Raw genomic sequence first — 7,830 nt, 5'->3', positions numbered from 1 at the left:
TCTCTCTCTCTCTCTCTCTCGTTTGCACTCATTATTTCTTCCGTCTCACCATCATCATAATATCAGACATACACATGCATGTACGAGAAAAAGTAAAAGTTCAGAGTAATGAAAAGTATGCAGTTATTAAGTTGTAAACAAATAATGCTTCTGCTGTTTTTCAGCTTTCTGCTGACGTATGAATTTTCAAAACCATTAAAATTAAACACCACAGGAATTTTCCTGTCTTTTCGCTGCCTACCTCCATTAAAATTTGGTCGCTTTTTAGCACAAGGCCGGGGCTATCCCGAAAAATTCTGTTTTGAGAAAATCGAAGGTAAAGTTTTCCTCCCTTTTTCACTTTATTTAAAAGAAAAGAAGAGCTTTCTCCACAACCAAACTAATAATATACACACAACTGAAACCAAATAAATAGAGGGCAATGCCTTCTTTTGGTGTAGGTCAAGATTTCTTGAAACTCCCGTAAATGTGGGTTAGGGGTTAGCCCGCTTGTGCGGGGTGGGGGGGGGGGGGTACACATGAAGAATATCTTGCTTATTAGTGGACCACATTTTACCAAATTTCACCCATATAACAAGCATAGTAAGGAGTTTTAAAATCCGCAATCAATTTTGAGAAAAATATTTCGTTTCCATGGATACGGCGGCAAGAAATCCGTGAAAATCCACACTCCAGACACCACCAACTAAAATCTATTCCACGTATAAAAAATTCAAGGGGCAGATTTTCAGTAGTACATCTTGTCTTCATTCTGTGAAAGTTTCACGAGGAATGGATATAAACTAGTGGAGTTATTCAAAAAAGTATTGAGAAAAATTGCGTTATGAGAAAACGGCCGATAAAGAACAATAAAATACTGTCTTTATGAGGAAATGGTGGTGACAAACATGCTCGGTAAGGGAAGAAATAAGGCTTTTAGAGGTTCTTATGCGATGGAATACTTGTAGGGGAGGCTGAGGAAGGTAAAAATGGTTACTGCTCAAATTCCATAATTTTGAGCCGAATCGGGACTTTGGGGGACGTAGAGCAAACTCCACAAGGAGGAGAAAAAATGTCAAGTAGAAAAAAGCCAAGCCAATAATTGCCAACTGAAAAACTGCTGCTAATTTTGTGGAAAATACTGACTGTTTTTGTACATAACTTATTTCACCACATGTACTGTCAAATAAGAAATACACTGGTATAAGAATATACTACAAACGACTGACTGTTAAATGCACAAAACCCGTAATTATGAAGAGAGATTATTCGCATGATCTGCATATTCTGTACTTTTAAAAATGAGTGTAGAATTGTGCATCATTGCTCTAAAGCCTTTTTTTGGCTCTCTGTCGTTCTTCCCGACCTTTGTGGGTAAATAATAGATCTATGTGTTGAGCGCCTGACAGGCTGCTCCATAATCAAAATGAAATAAAACTTTTAAAAATAAAAAAGTACAATTTTGGAAACAGGGGCTCTCGTGGTCAAGAGGTACAGTGCTTGTCTCTCACTCAAAAAGTCTCGGGTTCGAAACCTGGCAGCAACGGAAAAACATTTCTTCTGGGAATTTTCCTCCTTTCACCCCCTTTCCTGATTTCTAACCATACTATTCTGCTGTCTGCTTTCGTCTCTACTTTCTACCCCCTTCCTTTAGGCATCTCCTCTTGGCGTCTGACTCTTTCTACTGCCTTTCTACTGCTATTCCTAGGGTCTTTTTTACTGCTGTCTTTCAGTCACATCCCTGATCTTTGGGTAGGTAAGATCTAACACCAAGCCTTCTCGGATAAAGGCGAAAAAAATCTCGGAGGTTCCATGTGCAAGTTGCACAGATCTTTTGATGGACGTTAAAGATCCTTTGATGGAACTAAAATGGACGAGAGTAGCCTTCGGCTGACACTTGGGCAAAATTCAAAATTAATTCCTACCAAACTGAAAATGTTTACTGTGTCCTGCGACATTATCTTATACAGCTAAGCGAGCGCCATAAAACACCGACAAAAACAACACAAAACAAAACAAAACAAAACAAAACAAAACAAAAACAAACAAAAATAATAACAATACATATCACCAACAGTGCAGTCCGATATCTGCTCTACCACAGTTAGCCCTTTGAGTTGGTTGGATCTATCTATATAACGTAATAATATAATTACACCGTCTCTGAAGTTACACAACAACAACGCTCCACGCAAGAGGACGGACACCCTCAAAACTGATTAGAGCTAGATATCTAGATCTAGATTGCACTCAGCTCACTGCAAATGGTAGCCTCGTCGTTGAGATATTCTCTTATGTGACGGTGTACACTTAGCCTGACAATCGGGCCAGCTAAATTGGATACGAGTAAGAAATCCAAGGTGATTAATTGTGTTTAGGTATATACAAAATTATTATTATAAATACTATTGAGAGTGTATTAACTCCGACCAGTGTGCCTCAATGACCAGAAGGTTCACTATTCATTATTCGTCGTCAATGTTTTGACAGTCATCAAAACAGTGTAGCCTTCTTCTTCTTCTTGTTCTTCTTGTTCTTGTTCTTGTTCTTGTTCTTGTTCTTGTTCTTTTTCTTCTTCTTCTTCTTCTTCTTCTTCTTCTTCTTCTTCTTCTTCTTCGCTTTCACCATCTGCATCATCATCATCATCATCATCATCATCATCATCATCATCATCATCATCATCATCATCATCATCATCATCATCATCATCATCATCATCATCATCATCATCATCATTATTATTATTATTATTATTATTATTATTATTATTATTATTATTATTATTATTATTATTATTATTATTATTATTATTATTATTATTATTATTATTATTATTACTATTATTATTATTGTTATAACGTTTACCATCATCATCAACAATTTTCTGTCATTATTAGGCCTTTGTCAGGGGCGGCTCGTGGGTCTAAAAAGTGGGCGTGCACAATTAGGTTAAAGCAGGTTGAAGATAGTCAAGGGCATCTAAATTAGATGTTTTCTTCATCCTACCTGTTTTCAGAAAATCTATTTGAAGAGGAAGCTTTCCTTTTGTTCTTTGGCTGGAGCAAAAGTGTCCATTATTATGTTGAAGAAGTTGGGCATGCTGTCAATGATGTCCTTGTGGATCGACATAAACGTACGTCAGTGCGATTTCTGGTATTTTGCATACTTCTCTAAATGATGTCTCGAATTTGTAGTCCTTCAGAGTTGAATAAAGGCCCTGGATTATGCATGTACGACACTGAAGAGATTTAAATATTTCATTGCAATGTAATACTTATAATTCTGTTTGTAATTTGATTTTAAGCAAAACAGTAATATTTCTGTAAACGATCCTAAAAGAACTGTTGGAAACGACTTTTGATACTCCTGGAATTTGGATGAGTCGCAGATTGAGAGTACATTGATTTTATTTTGCTTCAAGAAACTGTCACAATTTGAGTAACTATTATGTCACAGGCCTGCTTTGCAGCAATTTCGTTGGTGTTGTTGTGTTTGCGTCTCTTGGAAGCGTGTTTCTCAGTTGTCTGTCTTGTTGATGGAACAAGTATACTGTTTCTCATTTCATCGACAGCTACTTTAAACGTGTCTAGAACTTGTTAGGCTGCTATGGGCGTTGTACTTCTGTGTTAGAGGATCCCATAAACAGCGTCAACGCGCGTGTATACTTTGTTGAAAAAGTGCAAAAAGAAAGAGAAATGTTTCACTCTTTTATACATTCAGGATACCACCATGAATGGAATTATCGTCCCAGTGCCCAGACTGAATTTTTTCAAGACAGAGCTGGATCTCTCCTTTCCAAATGAAAACAAATTAGTCGAGACTGTAAATTCCACCTTGTTTCAGACGGCCATGAAATATTCCGTTGACAAACGCAGATGCATTTTGTAGAGTGGGCAAAAAATGTCGAAAAGCATGCACAGCATTAGCGAAAAATACCTCAGTTCCCCGACAATTCACCCTTTTCATGACCGCGAAGGGCGAGTTCGTGAGTTTCACAGGACAAAATACACTTGATAACCTTACACAATACGTGCCTGTTCTTTCTCACCAGTTCTTTATTGTGAGACGTTGCAATGCGATGACTTACGACTAGCTGCGCTGCTATGTCTACTTGTCCGAAAGTATGATACTTTACGGCATTTTTTACGTGCGCTCTTGATGACTTTCGACTTTAATGCGTTGTTTCACATGGACAAGATCAGTAAAACCTGTCTTAGACTACTTGGGGTCCTCAGTTCCAAAAGGCAGACAGGAGAAACAGTGGACCTAATCTAGGTCTACAAGAAGTATAATTTGTTGTGTAAGCCACTCCACTTTTTATTCATTGTATTATTGTGATATTCTTAGTTTGGTGAGGACTTAATTCATTCACTCTCTTCTTTTTACTTTGTTTGGTGAACTGAATTTATTTGCCATCAACTTCATTCATCCTGCATTGGAATACACACTCGAGTAATGAAACTTTCACCACAACACCATTCCAACTTCTAACACAATGACCTAATTACGTCATGTTGACCTCGCTCAAGTTCAGGGTTACAGAGGTGGGGCTAGAGATATAAATGGCAAGACAATGGACCAATCGCACATCGCTGGGAGCACTCCGGTGGATTGCTCCAAAGTTATCATAATACGGGCATTGAATTATGTAGGCTGTCAGTGAACTGGTTTGAGATTGCGTTATTTTTAGACTGCTTCTATGGGCTTTGTTCGGCTGGTGCACATCGAGATTGTGCCGCCTTATTAATATTTATGAACTAAGGAACTCGGTCAAAACGTCATCGTTGTTTGGGTCATCCCATAGAGCATTTTCCGAGAGAGATTACACCATTGAACATACTATTTTTTACTTGGGTGAAGCAAAAGAACTTGGTATGGTATATTAGATGTTGTAGAGCTGTTGTAGATGTTGTAAGGAGCAAATAGGCTCTGGCGAGGAACTTGTACGTAAAACTGATTGGATGATGGATGGTAAAGGTTCTTTTGTTGTCACTTTGAGGGTGTTGTGCGCTAAAACTTTTGGGCGGCAGTGCACGACCGTGCTCTATGGACCAGCCGCCTCTGGCCTTTGTTGAATATAAACAGAACGTTTAAAGGCAAAGAGTATATTATTTCACACACGGAACATCTTACAAGATCGGAATAATAAATAATGAAATAAATGAAAACAGGAAAAAAAGCGCGCTAGCGTATCACGTGTAAAGAATGCATCCTGTCTCCTTGAGTCTCTTCCACTGAAAGATAGGCTCTCGAACAGGAATTGCCGCTCTTACAGGACGAAATCTTATCCATCCGACAATTGCAAACTCGGTTCTTCTCGGGGAGTGCCGTTGGTGGGTGGAGGACGCCATTGGTAGGTCTTACTTCAAGCTGACTTCTTTACTTTGCCTCTGTTGTTTCTCTCTGTCTGTCTTACTTTCCCCCAGCACTAAATAGCCATTATTGTGTCGGTGTGCTTCTCTTAACTAAAAAAAAACAACCCCCCCAAACCCCCCCCCCCAACCCCCCAAAAACAACAACACAAAAACAAAACAACAGCAACAGCCACAAAACAAGCAAAATAGGGAAATGGAGTTTGACAGAGAAGGAATGGACCAGATTATTACAAAACTTCCAGAAAGCTGGTGGTGTCACGAGTCGCTACACATAAATGTTCTGCTAAATCGGACACGTGTGTACACTTTGCTTTAGCAAGGACAATCACATTCTTTGTTATCTCGTGCGAGTGGATTCCTCGAGACTCGAGGGTAAATGGGGTTATCTGCAGACAACTTCTTCGTCCGACAAGGAAGGAAAGTCTTGTGACAATGCAAGGGACTGATTTAAATGTTTTCCATTGTTTTGCTTCCCGGTTTCGTGATTTCATCTGTTGCTGCTGATTAAAAGCTTGTACTTTTTTGCTAATTCGGTCATGTGGTCACCTCGGTAAGGTCTAATCTAACATAACGTGCTTGTTTACAAACGCTGAAAACAAAAGAGGTCCGTAATCGTAACTACTGTTTCTATTCTTAATGATGTGCAAGTATTGTCTTTTACCGTGGAATTCACCAAATCTCTGATATAGACGAAGTCTTGACAAGAGCATCCGAATGTGCTATTTTTACACTTATATTGATTTGTAGTTGTAGTCATGGTGCGACGTGGATATTTTATTTCTTAAAATGACTCTAGATATCTCAGTCAATCTTGACGGAATTAAGTTATGGCCCACACAGAACATTTCGAACAAAAAGATCCAGTGATGTGAACTTTCAGCTGGATGAATACCTCCATTTTATGTGCACATATTGTTTGGATTGATTTTTCAGTGGGACATTATTCATGTTGTAAGTACAGGTATTATCTACCTTAGTTTGAGTTCTGCAACCAGCCTTAAATTGAAGCAGTGCCTGTAGTCAGAGTTGTTACAAGTTGTGACGAGCGAGTGGTTGAAAGGCGCCACTGGTATGCGTCCCCTTCTTTACTATTATCACGACGCGGTGGAATCAGCTGCTCGTCAGTTGTTCTTTTTTTTGGAGCATGTGGCATTAGTGTTATCATTTTAAAGTTTTTGTCTTTTATTCGATGTAAAAAAGTACCCACCTATCTAAAACAGAAGTCGAGATATGTTTGAGTAAAGAAGGTGGGGGGTCACCTAGATTCGGAGGTAAAATTATCGAGGAAATGGCCGACAAAGTTTGCTAACTTCCATAGCTTGAGAGTCCTTCATCATCATCATCATCAGGTGCCTTGCCGACTGGCGTGGGCGATCATGGACCTCCACTTCACTCAGTCTTGCGTTGCAGCAATGGTGTTTTTTGTTTTTGCTGCCCCTAGCCATATTGTCATCTTGTCCAGTATCTTTTCCCCCTGTCTGCCTCTGCCTCTCTTTCCATCAAACTTGCCTGTTGTTACAATATTCTCCAATGCTTCTTTCCGCATTGTGTGTCCGAAGAAATTTGCCTGTCGCTTTCTTATATTCGTCATAAGCTGTCTTCTGCAATTTGATTCAACAAAGACTTCTTAATTTGCTTTTCTAGCTGTCCATGAGATACGTAGCATGCGTCTTATGAACCACAACTCTGTCGCCACAGTTGTTATTTCCAGCTGTTTATTGATTGTCCATGCTTCGCACCCATATAATAGGATTGGCTCAATCTAACTTTTCAGTACTCTTTTTCTCGTTTCCAGTGACAGATTGATGTTTGTGAGTATCTGTTTCATTTTGAGGAAGGTTGCTTTTGCTTGGCAAATGCATCTTTTAATTTCGGTGTGACATCTCCCATCTGATGATATAATTGGTCCTCAAATATTTAAATGTTGTACTTGCTTGAGGGTGGTATCATTGATTTTGATATTGCATGTTGGTGTTGGAGTTTTCCTGCTTATCACCATTGTTCCGATTTTCTTGATGTTTAGGCTTAAGCCCATGTTGTCACTCTCTTTTAGGATGACATTTAATAGATTCTAAAGGTGTTCTTCATCTTCTGCTATTAGGACTGTATCGTCTGTATATCTTAGATTGTTTATATCGAGATACCTGGTATTTCTTCTGTGTGTCTCATGATATTTTCACTATACCGGGTGAACAAGTCTGGAGAAAGTACACACCCCTGTCTGACTCCTCTGTTAATCTGTAGGTATTCGCTGATGTCGTTTTCTATTCTCATTGCAGCAGTTTGATCCCAGTACATGTTCTTGATAATCCTTAAGTCCTTCCCGTCAATATTGAGGACTTCCAGCTTGTCGATGATCTTGTCGTGCCTAACTTTGTCGAATGTCTTGGTGTAGTCTATAAATCATAAATGAAGATCTTTCTGAACTTCTAGGGCACGGTCTATTGTTGTTCTGATGACATACACACACACACAC

The 7,830-nt window shown here is 39.0% G+C and overlaps 1 protein-coding gene across 1 annotated transcript in view; it reads left to right on the top strand.

Moving 5' to 3' along the window:
* Nucleotides 1–5,737: 5,737 nt before the first annotated feature.
* Nucleotides 5,738–7,830, top strand: part of LOC106013142 — a gene marked incomplete at its 3' end in the record, with an annotated part of 10,410 nt that continues 8,317 nt past the window's right edge. The window contains 1 exon segment of the mRNA XM_013088100.2: nucleotides 5,738–5,904.

The sequence above is a fragment of the Aplysia californica genome, unplaced genomic scaffold, assembly GCF_000002075.1.
Source record: "Aplysia californica isolate F4 #8 unplaced genomic scaffold, AplCal3.0 scaffold00685, whole genome shotgun sequence".
Taxonomy (NCBI): domain Eukaryota; kingdom Metazoa; phylum Mollusca; class Gastropoda; order Aplysiida; family Aplysiidae; genus Aplysia; species Aplysia californica.
The sequence above is the reverse complement of the archived record's forward strand: the minus strand, read 5'-3'. Positions and strand labels throughout refer to the sequence as shown.